The sequence below is a fragment of the Lepidothrix coronata genome, unplaced genomic scaffold (genome assembly GCF_001604755.1).
Source record: "Lepidothrix coronata isolate B3197 unplaced genomic scaffold, Lepidothrix_coronata-1.0 Scaffold22, whole genome shotgun sequence".
Taxonomy (NCBI): Eukaryota; Metazoa; Chordata; class Aves; order Passeriformes; family Pipridae; genus Lepidothrix; species Lepidothrix coronata.
Window position 1 is genome coordinate 6,249,151 of NW_016690202.1, and position 26,804 is coordinate 6,275,954.

At 37.9% G+C, this 26,804-nt stretch overlaps 1 protein-coding gene across 4 annotated transcripts in view; it reads left to right on the plus strand.

The window, feature by feature from the left end:
• Positions 1–2,849: 2,849 nt before the first annotated feature.
• The window catches only part of JAK2 (Janus kinase 2), an 85,704-nt gene continuing 61,749 nt past the window's right edge, over positions 2,850–26,804 (plus strand). For 3 of the 4 annotated variants that reach the window (XM_017808224.1, XM_017808223.1, XM_017808229.1), the window contains exons 1-2: positions 2,870–2,945; positions 3,494–3,542. The gene's annotated coding sequence lies outside the window, so the exon portion shown is untranslated. Of the gene's footprint in view, positions 2,946–3,493; positions 3,543–26,804 lie in introns of all 4 variants that reach the window. The other variant, XM_017808225.1, reaches the window with a different exon arrangement.

Genomic DNA, 26,804 nt, shown 5'->3' on the forward strand with positions numbered 1-26,804 from the left:
CCATCTATTTAAAGGAGAAGCATGGTTGTTAAAACAAAATATGTTTTTCTCCAAGGCTAAGCCTATACAAAAAAGGGGAGAAAAAACATTACAACATATGTACTTATCATTAAACAATAAGAATTTTACATCTTACTCCAAAAGTAGAAGGAAGAGTGAAATACATGCAGCCTGATGTCATAGACCTGATTTAAATAAGTAATTCCTTAGTGTTGTAATTAATGAAGGCTTTGCAAATAATACCCCCTCCTGAACAGAGAATAGGCTTTGATTTTAGTTTCAGCTGAAAATAATAAATCTAAATCCAACTATGAGAATTTTTGAAGGAGCTACGACAGAACTATTTCTGTAATTTTTAGCTTTTTGAATACAAAAATGAAACAAAACCTATTTCCTGGCATGCATGCTTATCTCAGAATTTGGAACACAGAAGTAATCAAGAAAGTAAAACTAAGCCTTTTGCACAGATGGCCAGTTTTGTAACTTTCTTTGAAAAGCAAACAAAATCTTCTTTAGTTGTTACAAGACCTGTGGAAATCATGTATATAATTGGTGATATTTTTGTCTGTTACTTGGGGATAAGTTTACTAAGTTTAGTGTTTAACAATCTTTAATTTTTGATTCTGTAGTTATGCCTGTGTTATTATACCCTACACATGGGTATATTCACAGTGTGTGAATATGCAAAATGAAATATGTGAACAGTATGCAGATAAATGATGCTTCAACCCCCTGTTGCAGGCTGACACTTCTACCCAAGCATAGTAACATGCAAATGTATGGACACCATATATGATCATTTAGCAAACTGAAAGGAAAGGGGGATGCTTAAATGGTAGTAAGATGCAAATCTGAGATGCTTAGTTTGGGTGCAGATACCTTTTAAAGGACTTGTTAAAAATCAACGTAATAGCAAGGAACACTGTTGAAAGTAATGAATAACCCTGAACAGACTAGGGAAAGAGGATATTCCATATGACAATAGTGTTTCTTGCAATGCTATACTGAAATATGTTTAATTATAATAGAAGATTAACAAAAGCAAAAACACCAGGTATCATTAGATAATGTAATGTTTGGAGTCCTAACACATATTGGACTTCCACAATCCCATCAAGTGATGGCGTGCTTTATCACTCCAGAGGCTAGGAAGTTTTGCAGATCCAACTACACCTGACCCTGACAAACTGCTGAAACTTAACAATATATAACATCTATTTCAGTAGAATTCTTTGCATTTACAGGGTTCTGTCCACAGCTATCTTGATGAGCAGAGTCTTAAGATATGCAGTGAGCACACCCAATATCTTAAGATATGCAGAGAGCACACTCCTCTCCTAGTCTTTTTGGTCTGGATACCAGTGGCATATTAGGTAATCTTATTTGGGAGGCATGAGAGTATTTTTTATTTTGCAGTTTGTTTCCTTTCCCTGCTTGGAAGAGGTGTCAGGGTCACTGCAGCATGTTTGTGCGAGTCTTCCACGTTGCAATCTGGAAAGATACATTAAAAATGAAAAGCAAAGTAGTAGAGGATGTAATACCACAGAAACTTTCTGTGAGATGAAGGGCTAGATATTACAGAAAAAAAATGCTGTAATTGACTTTATTTCAAAATCACCAGGTATCCTTTGAACTCCATATTCAAGAAAAACAAATATGTAAAGCAATGTACCTACTGAGTTAATTTCTAGTTCTGAAATGGCCTATATTTGTTTCCTGTGAGATAATGCTATAGGACATGGGCATACTCTTTTCTTCTGCACAGAGTAAAAAACCACACATGACATTAGAGAAATGAAAGTGACAAGATTGTCCTTAAATAATTATATTTTAACAGTACCAAATTGCTAGCTGACAGGTAACAGCTGGCTTTGAAATCACTGCATGTCATGAGCATGAGCCTGTTGGTAGTTTGTGACTCGCCATCTACTGAAATTTTACATTGCTTTTTAGTTCTTGCCTGTCCCAATTTGTGTTCTTTTAACAGACAACCCGGTTCCTGAGCTTTCAGGTGAGGTGTGTTTACTTGAAATGGACAAGAAAATAAGAAAACAACACACAAGAAGTTACAGAAAAGCATACATTTCCAAAGTCAGAACTGTGCAATAAATCCCGGCAGGTGGGACAGAATTAGCACACACACGCGTTGCTTAAAGAACCACCCGTGCATTTTTCCTTTGGCCCAACTAACACACGCACTACTGTGCTGCCAGACCGCACTGGTTCTGTTTACCACGGCCGGACAAGGCTAGGTCTGTGAAACCGCTGGTCTGATGCCCTTTGCCTCACTTTAATCCAGCTTTCACCTCACCGCAGCTCCTACAGACGGAGACTTGTCAGACACAAGAATCCCTTGCCGCCCACACCAACTTTCGGGTGAGAGCGGAGGCAGGAAGCAGCATCCGCCCGCACGGCAGCGGTTCCGCTTCCCGACTGGGAAGAGGTTTGTCAACCCCCTGGTGCCCTCCGCCTCTCTAGTGCCGGCGGAGCCGGACAGAGTTCGAAATGCGTTTGGACAACGCTGTCCGGCACATGGCGTGATTCTTGGGGATATGCTGTGCAGGGCCAGGAGTTGGAGTCGATGATCCTTGTGGGTCCCTCCCAACTCAGAATATTCTGTGGTTCCGTGACGAGGGTGCTGCCGCCCCATGGGAGAGCTGTGCCGCGCTGTGCCTGCCCTCTGGCCGCTGGCACGGCGTCCCTGCACTGAGCGCCATCCCGCTGTGCGCGGCGCCGCCTCCCCGCCCCGGGGCTGAGGGCCCGGCCCGGCCGCGGCGCGGTGACGCGGGCGCGGGAGCACCGCCCAGCCGAGGGCGGGCGGAGGCTGCGGGCAGAGCGCGGGTCGGCGCGGAGGTGCCGCCGCGTCCCTCGCCGGCTCCGCCGTGCATGGGGAGGGAGCGGGCGGACGCTGCCTGCGCGCCGGGCTGCACCGCCAGCGCCGCTGGGTGAGTGGGGCCGGCGCCGCCCGGGGGGGTGGGGGTGGCGGCTGCACCCGCCGTGTCCCGTGTCCTGTCCCGCGGGCAAGGGCTCCCCCACGGCGGGCGGGCACTCGAGGGGCGCGGGCAGCCCTGCAGCCGGGAGGGGTGTGCGGGGCACCGCCGCTGCTCCCTCCCCCTCCGTAAACAGCACTCCCGGGCTCCGGGCCGGGCCGGCGGAGCAGCTGGAAGTCCGGCTGCCGCGCCTCGTCGGTGGAGGTGGTGCGTGTTTGTGTGTTGCGGGAGAACTTCCTCGAGAATTCTTACTTGTGCCATAAAACAAACAACCAAACAAACAAACAACCACCTCGTTGCAAGGGTGAGGGCAAGCAGGCACAGAAACACATCTGTGGTTTTTCTCTGTATGTCTCCATTGAATTTGCTTCTGCGTGGGGAAATGTTCCACTAGGTGTGGGTTACGAGTTAAATTCGTTTTCATAAGATTATGTGTTTTGAGAAAAGAATTGCAGATAAAACGTCTTCAGAATTTTATTTTTTTTTTTTTTTTGCGACTGAAGTCTAATTAGAACCTGATTGTGGCCTTGTCACCTCTGCAGTCAGTGACAGGTGAGAAAATGACACCTTTCTAAATTGTTTTGTGCTCAGAGACGTCGACTGTGTTCCTTTTGGTTGTTGGGCAGAAGGAAACATAGTTGGGAAGATTGTGATGGCTGTTTACAGTTTCAAATGTGATTCTGTGCTTGAGATTTGTTGCTTAAAGGTGAATGTGAATGTTTCTGACATCTTAGCCCTGTAAAGCCTTCCAATTTATCTACTTCTTAATTTGTTCTATTGTTAATAAAATTTAATGTATATGTAGTTTAGGTGAGAGAGGAGTATTTATTAAGTTTGTATTTTAAGGAAAATCAAAATTAACAGGAGATTGTAGAGAGATTCTCTGCACAGTTAAAGTAAAGGTAGTTTGGAACAGTTTGATTAACTTTTTTTTTTCCTCCTCCGCTTCTCAGTCTTCCTAGTATGTGATGTGGGAGTAACATTGTAGTGATGTTCCTTAGGCCTGCCCATTTATCTTCCCTTTTTGGGGTCAGTGGCAGTAATTTGAGGATTCAGTAGGAATACAGTAGCCATCACTGTCTTCTGCTTGATGAGAGTACCTCCCGAGTGATTTCAGGGGTGTAAATAGAGAATTTTGTATTAAACAACTACAATATTGTTGTGTGAAATGATAGAGATTTTAAGCAGTGGTGCACTTTCCAGAGGAGCCTTAAATTTGAGCTCTTTACAGAGTTTTTAATTTTTGTAAATGCAACAGCAACTTGAGGAAGTAGTATTTGCTGCTGAGAGGGGAAGTTGTGATGAACAAGAAGTTCACAGAATGCAGAAAATGGTTCAACATCCTTATTGATCAAATCAGACTGACTGGAACTGGAACTGGAAAATGAAAGGAGGCTGTTACTGCTTTTCACTTGTAGCTGTTCAGAGTGATGATTAGGCTAATAAAAAGGTTGAAATCTCTGTGGAATAACCATTTCTAATGTGGAGGTAATGTTATGCATGATGACAGAATACTACTACAGTGAATGTCACTACCATCTTGTACTAGCAGTGGCATCTTCTTGCTCAATTTGTAAGTAAAGCAGTTGCTGAACAGGGTTGTTGCTTTGCCATCGGTCTCTTTTCTCAGCTCTGGAGCATTTTTACAGTATGACCTTATGTAAACAAAAAGCTAAGTGACGAAGTTAGCAGTTACAAGAAACAACCTAGCATTTCATCTGAAAGAACTTTAAAAGGAAAATAAGATTCAGAAATGTAGTAATGTTAAACAGAGACATTAATTAAATGGTGTTGGTTATGAATAAAAGAGAACTACCATCAAATGTTACAAAACTTCCATTAAAAAACAATTGATGTAGTTGACCATGCAATAATAAAAAAAAATACTTGTTTTAATGGTGTTCTAAAAAAACCCAACTGATTTGGAAGATGGCAACCAAAATCTTTTGTCTTTTTTTAATAAAAATAACTGGAGCTTAAAGGAGGAGGTTGAACTAGATGACCCCCTGAGGTACCTTTCAACCCAGATTATCCTATACCAGTGCTCTTATTCTATTACAGGTTAGCATTTTTGTTATAACACTGCCCCCCAACTTTTTACCTAAACTTGCTTGCAGATATTATCACTTTTATTAGGCAGTACACAGTTATATTTTTTTCATTTAACTTAATAGAGCTGCTGTTTCAAAACCTCTGACCCTAGCTGTGCACTGATTTTGGTGGGTTACTTATTTATTCATATGTCCACCCACAGGGTTCTCAGCATGAGCCCAGTTAGATGACTAATATGAGTAATACTAATAATATCTGAGTCAACATTTGAGCTCATGCTTACGTTTGTATTTCTCTAACTTGTTTCAGATGCAATTTTTTTATCCAAAGGTAAATGAGGAGCTTTCTGGAATTTCCGGATATGAGACTTTGCAGATTATTGCATAAGGTAGATCTGTCTTTATGGAGACCTCTAAAACAGTAAAAAAATATGTATATACAACGAGGCTTCTTTATAGTAGTTCTGTTGGAGGAACTGCACTCAGTTTTCTTTGCCGTGTACAAATAGGTCCTGCACCTGCATGCTGTGTTCATCTAGAAAGTACATTGTATCTGTCACTTAAGTAGGTTATATGCTCCCAATACAGTGAAGTGCTACAAGGTACCAGTACAAGGTATGTTGTCACTGTCAGTTGCAGCCTGTGAGATGCTGGAAGAAAAAGGGTGATGCCTCACTCAAATATTAAGCTCTGTGAGTTATGCAGTACTGCAGAGACTTCTGGTTTGCATGGACAATGATAATCCCCATGTGTTATGTAGAATGAGTTGCCTGGAAGGCAGTTGTCTATCTAATTTTGGTTATGCAGTCATATCACACAGTCAAACATGAATCTTTAAATTTGATTTGTAGAAAAAAAGTCCGATCTAATGCAGGTAACTGTTGATTTAAAATCAATAGAAGCATCGTCCTTTTATGAGGTGAGTTGTCTCTGCATCTGTCTTTGACAATGACTTCCACAGTAGTATTACAGAGTTCCTATTGTTAGTAGATTGCTTTTTAATAACGGTTGCACATTTCCTTTTATTAGGAAAAGAGGCATTAGCTCAAAGTGTTTTGATTTTCTATCTTCTTGGCTGTCTTCTGGTTTTGTGTGGTATTTTTTTGCGGCAGAGGGAGGAGGGGGTATATGTGTGTATGTGTATGTATTTTCTTTTTTCCTAGAATCTTTAGCATTTGTTCATATCTCATGTAAGTCTATGAATCTGGTTTTCTGTGTTTTTTCTGATGTCACGAAAAACAGTATTCCAGGTGAATTGAGAATGTTTTCAATCTCTTTCCTATTTTCATTGGAACACTTTGTTTCTTGTCTTGTGTACCTCTGTTAAGCAGAGATTCTGTTGAGCTGCACATCCTGTGCATGATTGTTTTGTTTATCTGCTTACACTTGGCTCAAAATTCAATGCCATGTGGGAATAAGTGCAAGTTATTCTTTCAGGAGTTTGTTATTTTGTGTTTGTTGGCATCTAATGTCTTTTGGGTTTTTTTGCTTGGCTAGCTCTCAGTTTTGATCCTGCTCAAGTCTCATGTAAGCCAGTTATCACCAAAGTTGTTTCTAGGCTAGGACTTTGAAAGTGCTTATATGCTTGCAAAAATATGTGTGGTGTGGTATTTCTTACTCTGTGTGTGTTCCCATGTAGGACCTTTTCTGATGTTTACTCCTATTCTTGATCTATGCGTTGTTCGTGACTTAAAGTTTTTTATTGACAGTCCAGTGGAGCTATCTTAACTGGTATTCCCTTTATTGTTCTGCTTATGTGCTTGAGCCCTTGCAGTAGATTTCAGGCCTTAAGAAAATCTTTTACAGGTGTTTTAAATAAATGAATTTATTATACATGTTCAGGGTGTTGTGATTAAAGTTATTTGCATGTATAATTAAAAATCAAAAAATGCTTCTTTATGTGACTTTATTGGTCTCAAGGATTTCTTTTTTTGTAGCAATTAATGAGAGTAACTATCAAATTAATTTAAATCAGTTTGTGAGATTTTTTTTTTGCACAGTCTAAGTCATACTGTTTACCAGAAACAGTGTATGGGGATGAGGACTTTTTGGAGGTTTTTGGGAGGGAGAGCGTTAATAGTTTAGAAGAGTGTTAACATTTCCTAGTCTAGCATTGACACTATGCATAAATAACAGATCTTAAAGGACATGTCTAATGTGCTTTAAATGAATATTTTCTCTCTTTGTTATCTGTTAGTCTTACTTGACTGCTAGGATATCATAGTTATGACCAAAATGTTTATCAGTCTTCAATGTGTCACAAGACAGGCTACAGCTTGAGCTTCTAGTACTGTCAGATATTTTTAAAGTAAGAAAAATTTTGCCTTCTGAATATCCAATCTTGATACATAAATATACAGTTAATTTGGTACCTGTGTTTATAAAAAAATTTATAGGCCTCGGTTATTCAAGTGCATTTAGATTGGGAGCCCTTTTAAGTCCAACATAAAATGATGGGATTGCTTACATGAATTCAGTTATGGAGATAGGGCCATGGATGGTGTCTGAGTTATACTGAATGTATTACATAGAAATTGACTGAGATTAATGCAAGGGCATTTGAGGAGAAAGACTATTGGAAAACAAACATTAATTCCCAATAAAAGATGGTTTTTTTGTGAGTTGAAAAGGTACTTTGGAAACCTATTGAGATAATCAAGTAGTATAGGAGGCTCTGAGTTTATAAAGACAAAAGCCTCTTAAAAATACAGCTTTCAAGTGAAGGGTCACATTGAAGGATCATGTTCAGGAAAAAAACAAAGTCTGTTATGTGTGATGTAGTTAGTATACTGCATACTATAAGCCGGCAGAAATTCTCCCTTTTGCTGCATTTCTCAGTTGCAGGGAATTCTGACGTTCTTTAATGTTTTCTGCTGATTCTGCAAAATGTAGCAATGCTGTATTATGTTTGTTCATAAGTTAACTTTAATACAGTTACAAGGGACAGCAATCCCCAGCTAGCTCTATACTTCTTTCTGAAACAAAGGAGCAATGCAGAGGAGAAATAAAGCCACTTAATGTGTTTGCTGCATCCCACCTAAATGAAGGAGTACTCCTGTGGGCTTGGAAATCAGGAGTTGGGGCCAAATAGCAACTGTTCATATGAGGAGGCATCCTCTTAGAGATAAGCAGAATCAAAAACATTCTTTTTCCAATCATATAGTCTACAAAGGTAAAGAAGGCAAAGTGTAATCTTCAGAAGATGGAGGGAGTAAAAGGAGTCGAAGTAAGTGGAACCTTTAAAACTACTTCCTTATAGCTGAAGGAATCAAAACTGGACCCAAAGTCAAACCATTCCCATTTTATAGGTTGTACCAAGAGGATTGGTGAACTTGAAAGCTTGCATGGTTTTCAACTTCATCATCAAACTACTAAAGACATTTCCCCTCACTATGAAATGTACCTCATAGAGATAACTGCTTCTTGTACAAATTAATTTTGGAAATTATAACTGGCATTTCAAATCTTATTCCGCACACTATTTTGCCATAATTTGCGGCACTGGCACTGCAGATTCTCTCTTATGATTAGTTTTTTGAATCCCTGGGAGTTTTATTTTAATATGGGATGTGTTATAATAATATGTACATAGAAATGTCTTCAATTTTTCTTGTCTTGTAAAATCCTCTTTAGAGTTTCAGATAAGTTGTATGAAATTTGAATGCCCACTTCAGCATATTAAGATCAGTATTAATAAGCAGTTTTTAAGCAATGAGTTTTTTTATTATTTTGACAGATTACTGTGCATAGTTTTCAGATTTCTGCACTAAGTAAAACAGTGACATTCTTTTGGGTTTTCTTCATATTTCGTTACCTTGAGGTTTTGCTCTTTGGAGCAGTTGAAAGCATACTTAGCAATTGATGGCCAAAGGACTGTGGAATTCCTTATGCTGGGGAAAATGGGTAGGAATCCAAGCAGACAAAGAATTTTGGACTTTCTGTCAGAAATGGAAAACCGTGAAGTCATAGAGATGTAAGAGTAAGTTAGAGGTTGTAGTTTCATGATGTGCATTAACTGTTTCTTAAACTGTCTCTAGTTCTCCAAACTTTTCTTTTCTCACCCTCTCAAAAACACTGTAATATACTGCTCCGTCAATTGTGTAAACACAACAGCTCTTTGTAGAGCTGTGCTGTAAACTGTATCACAAGTGACCTAAGTTAAAATTAATTTCTTTTTTCTCTTTTGGAACAAGTGGCATGAGGGGAGGAGAACGGACAGGAAAACTTCTTAAACTGATTTACAGTGTCAGAGAAAATATTGTGTAATTGCAACGTGGATAACCCCAAAGATGGACTCAGCTACAAAAGAAATTTTGGGTTCCCAGTGGAATCTGAGGGCATTGGATTGCACAAGACCTAGATCCTCGGCTGTGGGCAGTAAAGCATGTGTCAGTCCAACAGCTGGCTCCCAAAAGATTGAGACTTTGGAACTACTCTACCAACTGTGTAAATAGGTGCATGGTTATCTTTTAATGCTGTATGCCTGGGTCTTCATAAACTTTTGTAGCTATGCTATCTGGGGGCTTGTGAAAAAGTACTTCTGGTTGTTTTTCTTTTAACCTGGCTTTGGTTAGGGGTGATTTCAAGTTAGCTGGCTAACTTGAGGGCATTCTATTCCAATGTGTCTTTTGGTCCCTAAAACTGAAGCTTAACACACTAAAATGGTGTTTCTGGTGTTGAAAGGATGATATACTAGCACTGAATTCCAATGAGCATTTCAGAAGCATGCTTGCAGAAGCCAGAGAGGAGCACATTAGACTTAAGTTTGTGACCATAAGAATGCAAAACTGTTAGTAAAATGTACAGACCCTTTGCTAGGTGGATGTAAAAATGAGCTGAAATCTTCACTTTTCATTGTTTTGCATTGGCAGACCTAAGAGCAGTGTGATGAAATAGACTTGGGTCAAAGTGGAGAATAAATAAACCAGGAGGTTTATTTGGTTGAGGTTAATAAGATTACACCAGTATCTGTCAGAACCAAATAAATTTGAAGCTATGTCTGCAATATAGTTGCATGTGTGATCTTAACACACATCGGTGTACCTGAACAAGGTCATATTTCAGCAGCTGGAAACCAGAGCAGTGCAAATACACAGAATACTGAAAGTTTCACACTGCCATTGCTACCCAGGCTGGTTCAGGTGTATTAACAGTGTTTAGAAGGATATCTTTAGACTGCAGCAGGCTTAAGCTGTGCCGTAAGTTTCTTGGGCTTGTATTTTTCCAGGTCTGTTTTCTCAGAGCTCTGCCACTTGCTCAGACTGATAGGTTATCAATATTTTTGCCTGTGAACTCACAAAACTGAGTTTTAAACTCACTTTGGAATGTTAAAATGTTTACTTCGTTTTCTAAAAAGATTGTAGGATTTGGCAATTTTATGATGGTTTGGTGAGTTTTGATACATAGGTTTTTTGAACTCTGGAACCTGAGGTAAAAATTTTGGGGTAAGTTGTTACTACCTAACATCTCTTTTTGTAGTTTAAGTTGTTGTGTTGTGGTTGTGCGGTTGTTATGACTGTGTAAGGTGATGAAATAGTATTTCTTACAGTCAGGCTTTTTAGAAGGATATCTGAAGTTTGTCATTACATGATATTACAGCAAGTTAACCACATGCCATAATGTGCTATAAGGCATTGTCTAGTTTCTTATCCCTTCAGTAGCCTTGTGGACTCTTCTACCAACTTATGGGAAAGGTCTTTGGACAGCTTTACATTTAGATTACTTGAAAACATGTCTGGAACTAATGGAAAAGCTTTGCTTTTAAACAGCATGCAGGGCACTTAGTGCTTTGTGGTAATGTGTCAAACTGCTTTTCTCCATCTTCCACATCTGTTGTACGTCTTGACTAAGAAACTAACTATTAATTTGACTTGTCACAATGTAGCAGAAGTGTTTTTGACTGAGAAGGAAGGGGAAGTGACCTGGAGTGCTCTTTTAACAGTTAATAGGTTAAATATGTGTGAAGCCAGGAAAAGTGATTACCCCTTTCATGCTAAGGGGACACACTGAATGAAAACTAGAGCATATAATTCCTGATCTTCAGTGGACAGACAGGTAATAGAGATGGAGAAGATTTCTTTAAATTATTCTTTGTTTTAAAGAAAACCATTTGGAGCTTATTACTATAGTTCTGCTAAAGCCTAGATTTAGTAAAACAATGTAACTTTTGGAGATATGGTACTTATAGAATCACAGAATACTTTGACGAGAGGGGACCTCAGTTGGTTTCTGCTCCAAAGTTCTGCATAAAGCAGGGTCACTAATGATATCATAATGGGTACAAAAGCTGTATCCAGTCAGGTCACAAAACCCTTTAAGGATGGAGACAACACGTTGACTGCTGGACTTTCTCCGGATGTCAGACTTTCTCCTTACATCCTCTTTGAACATCTTGTGTTTCAACTTGTGCCAGTTGTCTCTCGTCCTGTGAAGAGCTTGGCTCTGTCTTCTGAATAACCTCCTTGTTGGTGGCCAGGGCTGCTGTTCTGTTCCCCCTGTCTTCTCCAGGTGGAATAGGCCTTGTTCCCCTGTCTGTACTTACAGGGTCTGTGCTACAGTCTCCACTTATGTTAGTGTCCTCTGTTGTGAACTTGTTCTTGTTTGTCAGTGTTTTTTCTGTGCTGGGGCAATGAGATAGGGCCTGGACACAGAATTTGGAATTCAAGTAAGATCTGAATATTGGCAGACTTCTAAATAAAAGCCAGGGCAGTAGGTGGTCCTGAGAGACTTTTCAACAACCAAACTGGGAACAATTTCTTCTTCCAGTTTATGTGTAAAAATAACCATAAGATGATGAGCTGTGCTTGATTTAAATCCTTGAAGGACATTGTGACCAGAAACAGGCTGTTCAGTTCATGTAATGACCGTACTTCCCCTCTAATTAACTGTGCAGTTTGAAAAAAACAAATGTGTTTTAATAAATTTAGTTGGTCATGTAGCATTTCTTTATAAGTATTGTATTGAATAATGTCAACTGTAATTTTTTCAGAAGTTCTATGTTGTTGTTACATTTCAAATTTTGAAATCCAGTATGCTAGAAAAAAGTTAAAAATTACTATATTGAAAACTACAGTTGATGTACTTTTTAGCGTAATGTAATGAATTAAAACTCCAAGTTTAGATGGAACTCATTAAGTTCCATCTCTTCTTACATAAAAATGCATCATAATATGCCATGTTTAATTAAAAACAAGTGCAAAGAACTATTTGACTGCTTCAGTGATTAAACATGTGAAACAGTTTAAAAAGTAAACATGCAACACGAGTGGTTTATATTAAATGTTCTCTTCAATTTCAAACATAACTTAAAGAAGCTATTTTAAATAAATTTGGATAAATCAAATTGTCGCCATTAGATTGCTGAGTACTTAATTATACATTATAATATTACATGCATGTAATACACTTATTTATATTTGGGGGATTGTGGGTTTTTTGTCTTTTCTTTTTTTTGATTCACTTTGCTTCTCTGAGATTCATGGACTGTTAAACCAATTGGAACTTTTGGAGTGTTATGGCCTTTTGTTTTTGTCAGGTCATTAAACTTCAACCACTTGAGACCAGTGGATTCTGTTTTGCTGGAATGAATGTCTCCTAGAGCTAGTTACAAGGGTATGACTGTGCGATTCGGTTCTTTCATCAAACTGGATTCTTGAGTACGAGTTCACAAGTCAAGTTAGTTTTAATATTTGACTTTCTTAATAGTTGCTCTGTAACGTCATTGCTTACTAATAAAATTAATTGTGGAACATAAGTTTCTTCCCTTGAGGAGCATAAATGTGTGATGAATCAGTATGCCAAATTTGTTTAGTAAGAGCTTGTACTAGGGATATTATTTATGCCTAAAATTCTTCTATTTCTTACTAAGATTTGCTCTTGTGCTTGAGGAGCTACTTATATAGGTAATGTTAGAACACTTCCCTTCTTTTTTGTTTATATTGCTTTGTAAATTTCATATTGCTGCCTTTTCTCAAATTAAGATGACCTAAATTATTATGATTTCTTGATTATTCTTGATTATTCTTGATTAGTTCAAAAGGTGAAATAAGACATTTTAAGAAATCCCAGATTCTTAAGCAAAAGCAAAATTGCTTTCCCCTGTTACAGAGAAGTATCTGTTCGGAGGTGGTAAGCATACATGAATTACTGCTATTGTGTTATTAGTCAAAACAATTTTTGGTTATTTCTGATTTAAAACAAAATATAATTTCTCATCTAATAGTTAATTTGTTATAATACATTACAGTGATTCTAGAATACTTGTCTATTGTTTGGTCCAGTACCTTTCTCATCTAGACATAATTTCCGGTTACTCACTGAGCTGTTAAAAGAAGAAATTAAGGAAATAAAACTGCTGGACATCCCCTTGCTATCAGGCAAATAAGGTGGGAAATCATCCTTGCCAATGACACATAAAGAAGAAGAAAGAGAGTCTAAGGGAACAAAAAAACCCAAAACCACATAAAGGCCTCCCTGGCAAAAACATACAAGATGCAGCAACAGGGTTAAATGGTCTTCTAGCCACATTTGGTAAGCTTACATAGCAGCTGGTAGAAAAAAAAGTTAAATTGTAAAAATGGACTTTCTAATATGAATAATATTGCACCACACACAAGGTAACTATTTTTAACCTACAAATAAAAAGAAGACAGTCTCAGTCAAAGACACTTTTGGGAGAGTAGAATATGTCCTTACTGTTTCTAAATGTTTATGTGTCCAGCGTTGTAAGAAAAGGAATTTTCTTCTTTTACCACAACAGTAAAAATACTGCTGCTTTCCTTTCTTGCAGTAGTGAAGCATGAGATGAGTTTACAGGAACTCAATAGGATTCTGGAAATAAAATGGCTTAAAATGAGGAGAGAGCAAGAATGTAAATGGCTTTGTGGCTTCATCCCTGCAGATGCCTCTCTGTTCATTACTTTCTTACTGTCTCTTTACTCTTCTTTTTCAGAACTTTTCCGTCATGTTCAGCCACATCTCTCCTGTTATGGCTCTGTTGCTTTCTTACATTCCTTCCTTTTGTCCTGTTAATAAAAGAGCCATTAGTTGTTCTGTTCTCAGAGTCAAGTATGTTTTAAGATTGCTTTCTGATCTTGACGGTAGTTAACGTCTGACCTACTTGGAACCAAACTTCAGGGCCCAAATCCAGCCAAGTATTGTGTCTTTCATTTTACATTGCTGAAACACCCTTTTGTCTTTCTGGATCCATTGTTCTCAGATTTGCTTGAGCAAAGTTTTGAGTCAAGTTTTGAGTGCCTCTGGATGGTAAAATGGAAAGAAAATAAATAACCAAAAACACATTACATAAATATTAGGATCAGAAACTATATGGCGAATATGTTTGTATTTTCAGGCTAAAATTATATGGGAGGTTGGAAAATTGATTTTCAGTTGGACTGAAATGGTTTTGAAGAGGAAATTAGTTTTGATTTGTTAGTGGAAGAAACAAATTGCTTCTGAAAAACAGGTTGTGCAAAGACTCAGTTCTGTTAGTGGACAAGAGTGTGGTATTGTGATGAGAATTTCTTTTGAAGTGTGAGGAATGAGAAGTATTGATATTTGTCTGGAAGGAAAAGAGAGATTGGCAGGTTGCTTGGCAGTAGACTGGATGAGAATTGATGTTTAGTCTGAATACAAGAATAATGGAAGAAAGTCCAAATATTTTATGAATGAGGGGAAGAAAATGCAGATGTCAGATAAGTAAAAAGGTGCAAGAAACCCTGAAATTGGCTCAGTTGGTTAGAGCGTGGTGTTAATATAACACCAAGGTTGTGGTTTGATCCCCACGTAGGCCATTCACCTAAGAGCTGGACTTGATGATCTTTGTGGGTCCCTTCCAACTCAGAGTATTTTGTGATTCTTGAGGTTATAAGTGCCCTCACTTCTTTCACTGTGAAGTGTCACAAAAGTTGACAGTATTCTGTGAAGGTGTGGATGGATGAGTGGTTCTGTACTGGAAATGCAGACAGGTGCAAGGCCTTGTATGTACCTTTTTAACCTTAACTGTTACTGTACATGTTTCATTAGTTTAGCGGTTGTAGCTGTTGGAAAGTACTGTGTAATTTCAAATTTCAGTGAGGCTGATGTATCGAGAATGGAGAGCCAGACACTGGCTGTATGTGAGCATTAAAGATTTCATAATTTAAACTAAAATTGTCTCTACAATAAACTAGAATTTGTTTATCCAGGAAATGCTGTATCTAACACATGCATGCACACATTCCTTACTTATTTTTCACCAATACCTTTTTAGTTTCTTAATGGAGGAAAGAGCGGAAATACATATTTCAGATTGTAGTCCTTTCATTATTTAGGCTGTGTGGTGGAATAAAGTAGCAGCCTAATAAACCTTTTTGTTTTATGATATCTCTGTTCACACAGATCATGGACAGGATTAGTTTTGCAACTATAATTTCCGTTCTCTCCTTTCTTGTTTGTTCCTACATACTTTTTTATAATTTTATCTGTGTAATGGGCAAAGTCCTTTTGAAGGCATAATGAAAATAATGGATCACAGTGCTAATTCACTGGGTAATGAATTGCTACATAATATTATAACTTTGTTACTGAAACAATTGTATACTCATAAGCACACAGTTGTACATGCAATGTTTACTATAAAATGTTATGCAATTCTGTTGTTTTTATGACAGGGAATCTCTATTAGTATATGATTGCATATGTAAGTAGACATTAATATTTCTGTATTTTAAATTGAGTTTTATGGAACACTGGATTTAATCTAGGTAATTATTTGAATTTCATATGCTTTCACAATATGACTAGAACATTTCAAATGTATTATTACTAATGCTACTGTTTCTGCTAGTTTCAAAACATTTGAAAAGTAATCTCGGTTCAGCAAGTAGATCATCACAATGCTACTGTTGGACGAGTTGACACAAAGTCTGGCTTTAGCAAATCTCATTATATGATTACAACCGTACTTAAAGTGTTAAATTGTGTGTACAAGTAATGAAAGAAATGGCAGGTCAGCTGTGGATTACACAGCCTGTATGTGGGAGTCTCAGTTTGTTTGTCTGTCTTTTCATTTTTGCCCTTTTAACCTAAAAATCACAGTTGACTTAAGAGCATCACATATTTGCTGTCAAGACTACTATAATAATTAGACCGTTTATTTGGAACAGATGCATGATATCTAGACTCAGTGACATATCATTTGAAATCTGCAATGGTGTGTTTCTTCCACAGAAAGTAGAGGATGAGAAAAAAAACCTTATATGATTTTTAGCTCACTAATTGTGCTGGAACTAATGAAAGTAACACTGTGATGTAAACTTTATCACAGGTAGAAGTGAAGTAATTTGCAGTGCAGAAACAAGAAAAAGTTGGCATTTTTTCTTTTTGGCAACACTGCCCTTAGTGATAACATAAAAATGAGTTTTCTAGAACCTTTTTATAGATATATTTTCTTGTATATTTTAGGGTTTATATAAATTTTTAAGTTAGCTTGTTTCCCCATTAGAATTGAGTCTCTGAATGTAGCCTGTTTGCAGATAATCCTATCTTGTAAAGTTCGGTGATCATGTCAATAGTTTGATCAATAATTTATACTTTCAATGGATTATTTAAAATTACTGACTTGACAGCCGTTACAGAAGAAGACACTGAAGATTATCAACTCCAAAAGCAACTTGCATGCTCATGAGTGATAAAGAAATTAAATACTAGGGAGAGCTGGCTTTTTTGTCTTCTGCCAGGAGGAAAAGTACCCTAGACCTCTCAAAGGGCTGGAATGAGTTTCTTTGAGGAGTCCAGTGCTAGGAAAGGAAGGAGGAACTGGGAAATGGAGAATGCATAGAATAAACAAAGGAATAGGAATTTCAAGTGGGGAACTTTTACAACATACAGTATAGAGCAGGGATATAGAGTAAAGTTAAAAGAAGAAAAGTGAGTTTCTTTTTCTCCCTTCTTTTTCCCCTCATTTTTAAACTTTTGTCTTTTTGAGGGCAGGGAGAGGGTTATAGTGTACCAAAGAGAAGGGAAGACCAAAACCAAAGGAAAGAGTGAAGGGGATTTAGCTGCCACCATAATTATAGTACTGCTGGACTGAAGGCTCAGCTTGAGAAGTATTTTGGGGCTTTGCAGGACAAATAGGCAATATATTTGTTTTTGTGTGGTAAAGAGAGAAATATTTAACCACTTGTCCAAAGCTGCTGCATTGGAAAAGCTCATAAAATAGAGGACCAGTAAAGGGGTTCCTCGGTAGCTGAACAAAGGCAGTACAAAATGGACTGATTAGAGAGCAATTGCAGCTCTATGAAGACAGTTAAACTACATGTAAGACTGCTTTGGATTTGTAAAAGGAATAAGATGTAATGACACTTCATCTGTTTTGACCATAGCTGAAAATACACTTGTTTCACTGAACATGTTGTCCAGTAACCAGGATCTGGGCTCTGGTGTGTGAAGCCTTTGACTGTCTAGCTGTACCTCCTGTATTAGTGAAGTGAGACAAGTTTCCCATCCAGTATGTCAGTCATAAACACATGAAAGCAGAGTAAAAAGGAGAATAACCATACAAGTGTTCACTGGTTTTGTTGCTGATAGAGTAGAATTGCTAATAAGATGAGGTAGATGGCATTAATATGAAGGGATTTGGCAAGGCTGGGATGAGAAGGTATGTGGAAGCTTACTCTTATAAACACCTCCTACAAACAAGCTTGATAAACAAGAGGAATGAAGTCCTCTAGCAGAAAACACTGAGAAGAGAGAGGGATAAAAAAAAAAAGGAAGGTTAAAAGTTTCGGTATTGACACTTCCTTCTGTGTCAGTAGGGGCCTAGCAGACACATTCCCAAAGGGCTCCCCAAGATTGGGGTTTTCAGTGCTGCAGTGATACTCTGTTGGATCAGGGACAACTGAATTAATTGGAGTTGAGTAACATAGGTGAAGAAAGTTAGTAGACTTTTATTTGTCGTTGTTTCATTTCTAGTACTGCTGCAGTGACAAGGGGTGGGCATTAAGCTGACGAAATTAATTGCACCTAGTTACGCAGTATTGTTATAGTAGTTGAAGGAATTCAAAGAAATACTGTTTCAGAGACACAACATGTAGGTGGCTTTCATCAAAGCATCAGGTTTATTATTTGATTGCATTCAGTACAAAATAAGGTCCCTAAAGTGTTAAGAACAAAAGAACAATCATAATTGCATATATTATTACAGCTCTTGAAGCAGACAAATTCCAAGTGCTTTTAAAGAGACCCTGCAGCTGGATCATGTGGGGTTTTTTTTTGTTCCATATATTTAAAAATAACCAGACACCTGTATGCAAAAGATTCAGTATTATCACTAGAAACCTGGCTTCTGATATATACCTAAAGGACCTCCTCCTTTGGGATTCGTATTGAAATATGCATTAGATTAATATGCGAAAAGCAAGTCAACAATCAAACATGCTGGACTCCCTAATCTGACTGAGCTGCAGCTTGTTTAGTTTGATTTCCAATTTTTTTTTTCTTCTATCAGGATTCAAATACTGTTTTACTGCTTGGGCTCTCAGCCAAAGCCTTATGAAGTCAACAAAATTAATTTGAATTCATTTGAAATAAACTATTTTCATCTTGAGCTATATGGACATAATAAATATTTGAGTAATATGTGACTCAGCTAGAAGCTTAATAAATCTAAGCAGGTTTTATGTAGCGAGATTTCTTTAATTAGGTTGATTTCTGAGTCATTGCTGAGGTAATTAAAAAGTGGTGGGTTTAGATAAAAGATAAGATACAGCATTTTGGAGGCAACCATCAGTACGTTTAGCACCCACTGGATTTATTACTTTGAAAACATTTTTGTGTAGCGGTCCTGTATATTATTAAAGTGTTGAAGTTCTTGGTCTAAGTTTAACAAGCTTCCCTGTCCCAGATCTTTCTTCCAATGTAATTAAAGTGTTGAGAAGATGTATGGGAAAACTCCCATATCAATTTCCAGTTGAAACTTCTACATGTAACAGACATCTAAGGACAGGAGGACAGAGAGAGGACAGCAAGAAGCAGGTTGTAGTCCTTGCTTGTATTTATTGGCAAACTGCGTTGCAGAGAGAGAGAAATACTTTATTGGAGTTGCATAGGGAAGAAAAACCTTTAATCTCCAAATATTTTGCAATTAGGAACATCTCTTCCTCACTAAAATGGTGGTTCTCTGAAATTATTTAATTTTTTTGTCAAATTGACAGTACTTAACTTGCTAGCTGACGTAATCACCCTGCAATGTGTCCTGGTGAAAAATTCTGCCTTTATGTAGAATCCAAAACCGTACTGTTTATTTTCAGGAATTAGTCTGTGTCTGTGTGTTAACCTTTTTTCCCCATTTACAGATTGAGCTTGTGATCATTGATGTTACTGTGAATAAAATACAAGTTTCTTTCCTGTAGTCTAGCAAAGAGTATTGTGCAGTAATATGAAATATTCTTCAAGTTTGAGGCAAGGTGTTCTCTCACTTCAAAATTTAGTCTGCACTCTTGAAAAAAAAAAATTAAACTATGTTAGCCCAAAGAAAGTTTAAAACTGAACCAGGCACTTTGTGTTTGTTTTTGTTGCATAGCAAAGTTACTACATAGGAGTAGAATTTTGGGTTACTGTTGCTTCTTTCATATGCCGGTCTTAGAATTGTTTCACAGACTTTTGCAAGTCAGAAGCTGCTCCAGCAAGTTTAGTGATTGTGACAAATATGTACAACTTCAACAGACGTAGCAAATGCTTATAAATGATAGTTTTATTCTTTGATGTAGTTCAGAAATTTTGTAGTCGTTAAGCATTTTTATATTTGTAATTTATTGTCTAGATAGTCTTCAAAGTAGAATAATCTTAAATAAATGCCAATACTATAGAACTGTACTCCTTTTTTTTGGATTTCAGCCAGGTCATACATAAGGTCTCCACCCATGATGACTAAGTCCTTTACATATTTAAAGTATATAAGTAAAATTGAATGTGCATAATGCTGTATGTGTGTATGTATAAAGACGACATAATCTGATCCATATATATGGATGGTGCTTGTAAGATATATTTACTGCTCAATTATACTAAAAATTTGTATTTAATTCAGCTCTCACCACACCTGTAGTTATTGTAACTCGTACTTTTCAGGGCACACTGAATTATTTCCCAAGTGTAGCCTGCATTTTTCTTGCATATCTAACTTTGCATTTGTATTGTTAAAATATATTTCTTTTGAAAGAAAGCTTTGTTTGAAAGGGCAGTCATTTCGTCTGATTGATTTATTCCAATTCAGGGATTTTTAATACTAGATCAACTTTGGCATGCTGGAATAAATTCAGTGAAGGACCGCCAAAGATGAATAGGGGTTAAATACATGATGTAGCATAGGCTTGAGGGAATTGTGTGTTTTCATTTGAAGAAATCTGAGTAGACATCTGTTTGCATCTTCAGCTACCTGATGGGAAACTATGGAGGCTTTGGAGCGGAACTTTTTTTTGTAGGCATGTGGTGTTTGGATGAGAGATGATAGACACAAGGGACATGAGAAATTTTTGTTAGATATTAAGGAAAATTTTTTCAGCAGGAAGACTGTCAAACATTGGAACAAGCTGTTCAAAGTGGTTGTGAAATACCTATCTGTGAACAGGTAAAAAATCAGCTAAACAGGCTTTGAGCTTGGTATAATTTGACCCTGCTTTGACCAGGGATAGTGGACCAAATGACCACCATAACTGCCTTCCAGTTATATTAATCTAGGATTTCTTATTACTAGTTGTGTTTTATATAAACCTTTGTCACTTTCACATGTAATAGTTTTAACTTTAGGTTTTGTTGCTATATGAAAACAGTGTATTGTCTTACATCAAAGAAAATATTTGCCTGAATTGCACCTGTGTATGAATAATCATAACTCTAGAGAAAATAACCTTGTTTAGTTTTGATTCCCTTTTCATTTTTACTTTGAGATTCTAATAGTGTGTATAACAACCTCCCTAAAGTATGTTTTTCTCTTGTTTCTTGAAGCTGAACGCAGCGGGATATTAAGTCTTAATCCCTGCAAAAGTCTGCTGAACCTGTACACATATTTGTGGTTAATTAAAATGTGTTACTGTGTAGAAAGTACGGTCATAACCTGTTTTCTATATGAAATCTTTTATTTTCGGATTTTCCTTGAGTCTTATTCTAAGAGAATATGTTTCCAGCCATGAACCAGCTTTTTCTTAACTCTGCTATTTTTTGCAGATTTAGAGAAACTTTGATTTTCAGTCATACATGCATTGAGGATACAGTTCCAAGGCCTTTTGAGACTAGTAATAAAAATCTGAGCACTACTGAGTTTCCAAATGTAATTGTTTTCCTGGTTATAAAGCATGAAGACCAGGAAAAATAAGAGCTAGCATACTCCTGTTGGGAAAGTTCTTATTTGTAAAGTAGATTCAACTTTTTCATCCATTTTTCTGATACAGAAGAATTAGAGCATTTGGCAAACCAAACTTACAATTCAAGTAAAAGTAAACAAATATACAAAACATGCACAATGAAGTACATGGAATGGGATTGAAGTGATGTTGATATCTGCCTTTATAACCATGATGACATAAATGGTAGCGTATTTTAAAGGAGGAAACAAAGTCAAATAAGTTAATGAGTTTTCGCATTGTCAGAAATGTGACATTTCACATGATGGAGAAATTAGTTTGTACTGCCTGATCATACCATGACTACAGTGAATATCTAAATGTTCCCAATTCCAAAGTTTCTGAGAAATTATTGATACAATCACTTCTGTTAACGCAAGCAAAATTAACATTCTGTTGGGCCCATACTAGCTACTCTGAAGAAAATTAACTGTGCCCCAGTCAAAACTAGCACACAATTACAGGACTTACCTTGTTACACATTGCTGGTCTTGGTCAGCGTCCAAAATGCTTGCTGTGTGCTTTTGGCAGCGACATGGGAGTGATGCTGCTAGGAGAAGGACTAAAGATACAAATAATGTGGTGTTAGTGTAAAATATATGGGAAAGGAATCCTACGTGAAACCCTCGAATAAAACACCTTTGATGTAGAAAGTCTGACTGTTCTAAAATTGGGAAAGAAGGAAATTAATAGAATGTGTGAACGCAATCCCTTTGAAGGATTAAAGAGCGTTCCAACTAAATCACACCTAAGAGGTTTTCTGAAGATACAGGAATAGAAGGTAGTCTTGAATGTGATCTTAACAAGGTCTACAATAGTTGTAGTGTAAAGATCAACAAACAAGCACTTTTTGTACCACTTTTCATAGAATCATTAAGGTTGGAAAAGACCTCTAAGATCATCGAGTCCAACCATTAACACAATATCTCTGTGTTCACCACTAAACCACATACCCATATGCTATATTGACACGCCTTTTAAACACTTCCAGGGAAGGTGATTCCACCACTTCCCTGGGCAACCTATTCCAATGCCTGACTACCCATCTAAACCTCCTGTAGCACAACTTGTGGCTATTTCCTCTTGTTCTGTCACTTGTTACCTGGGAGAAGAGACACACCCCCTTCTCCCTACAACCTCCTTTCAGGTAATTGTAGAGAGGAAAGCTGTTATTTTCAGGTGTTGTTTGTAGAGAACACGAAGATGACTTTTTATTCATCTCGGCTTAAAATGTTTGTGAGTCTTGAATCACTATGAAACTACACTGGGAAAGTGCTGTTGTGGGCTTGTCCTCCTAAGATCTTTTCTGGGCACTTATTCTTGGCAACTGTTAGAAGAGCTAGTGCTTTCAGTCTCATCCTGCATACCTGTTCTGAAGCAAGTGAACTAACAAATGGCTTGGGAAAAACATACTGAAAGAGATTTAACTCCAAAATCATGTCACCCTGTCATAGTTTAGGTGCAGAATAAATACAAGTAACAAAATTGTTCCATAGGCAGTTAAAAAAGAAAACTACTCTGAAATCACCCAACGTGCTAAACATTGACACTAGCTGAGAAACACAGAATTACAGAATGGGTCAGGTTGGAAGAGACCACAGTGGGGTCACCTGGTCCAACCTCCTTGCTCAAGCAGGGTCATCCTAGAGCACACGGCACAGGATTCTGTCCAGACAGTTCTTGAATTTCATCTGCAGTGAGGGAGACTCCACAACCTCCCTGGACAATCTGTTCTAGTGCTCAGTCACCTGCTCAGTAAATAAGTTCATCCTTGTATTTAAGTGGAACTTCCCATGCATCAGTGTCTGCCCACTGGCTCTTTTCCTATTGCTTGGCACCACTGAGAAGAGCCTGGCTTCATTCTCTTGGCACCCTCCCTTCAGATACTTATATACATGTATGAGGTCCCCTCTCAGTCATCTCTTCTTGAGGCTGAACAGGCCCAACTTCCTCAGCTTTCCCTTGTAAGAGAGATGTTCCAGTCCCTTAATCACACCACTAGTGACTGGTCTCCAACAATCCCTGTGCCACTGATTATAATCCTCTGGGATCTGCTGTTCAGACAGTTCTCAATCCATCTCACTGTCTACTCATCCAGTCCACATTTCCTGAGTTTGCCCATGAGGAAATTGTGAGGGACAGTGGTGAAAGCCCTGCTGAAGTTGAGGCAGACATCATCCACTGCTCTCCCCTCATCCATCCAGGTTGGTGTTTCATTGAAGAAGGCAAGACCTCTGCCTTTGTGACTCTGAAACATACTTTTTCTGCCAGTAAGCAAAAAAACAGGTTTAGAGTGGAATGCTTAGGAAAGGAAAAGATGAGTAAGTATATGGAGTAAGCTTTGTGTTTATTAAGTCAAAGCTACTTCAAAATGTCTATAAATGTTCATAAATAAGTAAAAGAACCTTAATTGCAATTGCTAAGTTACCTAGAGATATTTCAAAACTGGGGTTGGATTTACAGGTGTCACAATTTTTTAGATAGCAGTTTAAAGAAAAGCAGGAATGAATGCTTTATATAACTGAAAGAAATGGAAGTGGTATGCTAACAAAGAAGTGTTTCATAACTAGTAAGTGTGAAGAATGAAGCTTTTCTTTCGTTTTTCAGTAGTTACTGTGGAGTGTAGGTGTTCCAGAAATAGTTACTGATACTCCTTCATTGTAGAAGTAAAAGTAGCACCTCTGACTATTAGGACTAAGAGACATTAAAGACTAGAGAATGGAGCTTATTTGGAAGAAAGCCAGTATTTAGGAGCTCAGCATTTGAATCAGGAAAGATATCTGTTCTGAGCCTTCAACAAAAAAGAATGAAAGGAACACAGGTATGACTGTAGTGTAAAATGCATGCAAGACATCTTTTTGTCCAAAAAGTATGGCCCATGTTTGTTATCTTTATTGCTAAGTTTACGTACTTGAAAATTATATGACCATAAACACTAATTAATTTCTGTCATACTGTCTATGCTAGTAGAGAATATCAATCTATAGAGGTTTTGTTGAAAGCTGTTGTATTGTCTACAGTGGGCACTGGGCTTCAAGCAACCACTGTAAGCAAAATCCAAAGAAGTATTAAGTAGTAATAATTAGGAACTTAAGTGGTAATCACTCTGATGGTTTCTTTTCCAGTACAGTAGACAGTTGAACCTGGGCAGCAGTTGACAAGAAATTCATGTCACATACTGGTGATGAAAGGGAAGTTAAATTTTTCAAGCTTATCACATTGGTAGTCTAGGGAAATTGTTAATAATCACAAAATCAGTTGTGATAAAGTGTTTCTTGCTGTGATACTTGCTGATCATAAAGCTAGTACTTCACTGACTGTAGAACTGTATACTGTTAATTAAAAAGGCCCTTGCAATTTAGGTGAGTACTTGAAGTAAAAAGAGCAGTTATTTTTAATTTGAATTCTTTTGAAAGACCGAAAAAAGAAACTGCTTGAAAGGCAGATACTATCTCTAATTTCCCATAAATTCATCGTATATGTTATGATAATTGTATGTAAAGCAACTGAGGGAAGGAGATGTCCTGCCAGTGCGTTTCATTAACTTTGAGAGCTGCTTCAGTGAATATAGATAAACCATGCACTAACCATTGTGGGAAGGTTTGCTTTATGTGTGTGTGTTTGATGTAATACAACTCTTTTCACACCTAGATGGACAGAATGGCTGAGAAATCAGGCAGTAGAGAGACCAATATTAACTTAACATTGACAAGTGAGAATCAGCTAATTGTGTTACCCTTGCTTTTAGTGCTTCTGAACATCTAGGTTTGTTTCTCTGCAGTCCGTGCTTTGACTTCTTCAACTTCTGTATGGCTGCACAGCCTTCACTCATATTACAAAAGCAAGGTATGTTGGGGTGGAAGCTCTGTGACAAGACAGGAGGCGATGACAAGCTGCTTCAAAAGCTGTCAGGGGCTGATTGTCCTTCAAGGCCACCAGTGCTTCTTTATGGCACTGACTCATAGTAGTGATTGTGTGTCTGTTTGGCTAGAGAAGAAATTGGTTGGCATTGGTGTATTTTATACACCTTCTCAAAGATTTCTGTTATCAATGACTGGAATAGTTGACACGACTTGCTGAAGCCTGTTCACCATGCTGTTAGGCTGGGTTTTTTAAAAACTCTATGGAAAGCTAGGTAGTTTCTTGTGTGCAGGAGGAAGCAAAACAATTTGTCTGAGGTGTTGTTTGTATAGACTGCCCAAGAAAAATTTGAGCAGCTGTGAAATCCACACCTGTGAGCTGATGAACTGTGCAGAACTATTTCTTCAGTTCTATTTTGTATGTACTTGGGATGTAAGCCAGATGCTTATAATTATTTGTAGTTTGGCTCATTGTATGTTCCAGGTGCTAAGGAAATAGCAGAGCTACTTTGCTATCTCTCCATTCTACATAAGTGTGGCAGATCACAAGGTACCTGGCTGGAACCACAGGGATTAGAGCAGCTTTGTTCTTCTGGAGGACTGTGTTGCTAGAAGTATTAACTGTTCTGGTTTCTTTCAGTGAGGCTAGTTGGCTCTGCAACAGGTAACATTTGTCGGTAGTTGAGACTCTAAGCAATCTTTATGCTGGGAATGCTTGGGAATATCCATAGCATGTTATAGAATCATAAAGGTTGTAAAAAAACCTTGAAGATCCTCAGGTCTGACCCTCAACTGAACACTACCGTGCCCACGAAAACCATAGCAAGAAGTCCTACATCTGCTTGTTTTTTGAACACTTCCAGGAATGGTGACTCCACCACTTCTTTTGGCTGCCTGTTCCAGTGCTTAACCATTCTTTCAGTGAAGAAATTTTTTCATAATATCCAACCGAACTTCCCTTGGCATATCCTGAGGCCATTTCTTCTTGTCCTGTCACTCGTTACTTGAGAGAAGGGACCTACCATCACTTCTCCACAACCTCCTCTCAGGTAATTGTAGAAAGCTATAGGGTGCCCCCTCAACCTTTTTTTCTCCATCCTAAACAACCCCAGTTCCCTCACCAGTTTTGTTGTCCTTCTCTGGACGTGCTCCAGTACCTCAGCGTCCTTCCTGTAGTGAAGGGCCCAAAACTGGACACAGGAGTCAAGGTGCAGTGTCATCAGTACTGAGGACAAGGAGACTATCGTTGCCCTAGTCCTGATACAAGCCAGGATACCATTGGCCTCTTCTGTCACGGTAGCTAAAATTTATTCAGGAATAGCAGTCAGGTTTACTGAGATTTATTCTCACTGCACAAACAGTGGGAAGATTCAAGAGGTGATTTACCTTGGTCTTGCTCAAGTGCTCTACTGAAAGACTCCTTGAAAAAAAAAATCTTTTTTTTTTCCTCCCCTAAATCAATGTCTAAAAGGGTCTTTGGTTTTTTCCCCATAAGGGTATTTTCTTGTACTTCCTCTCATT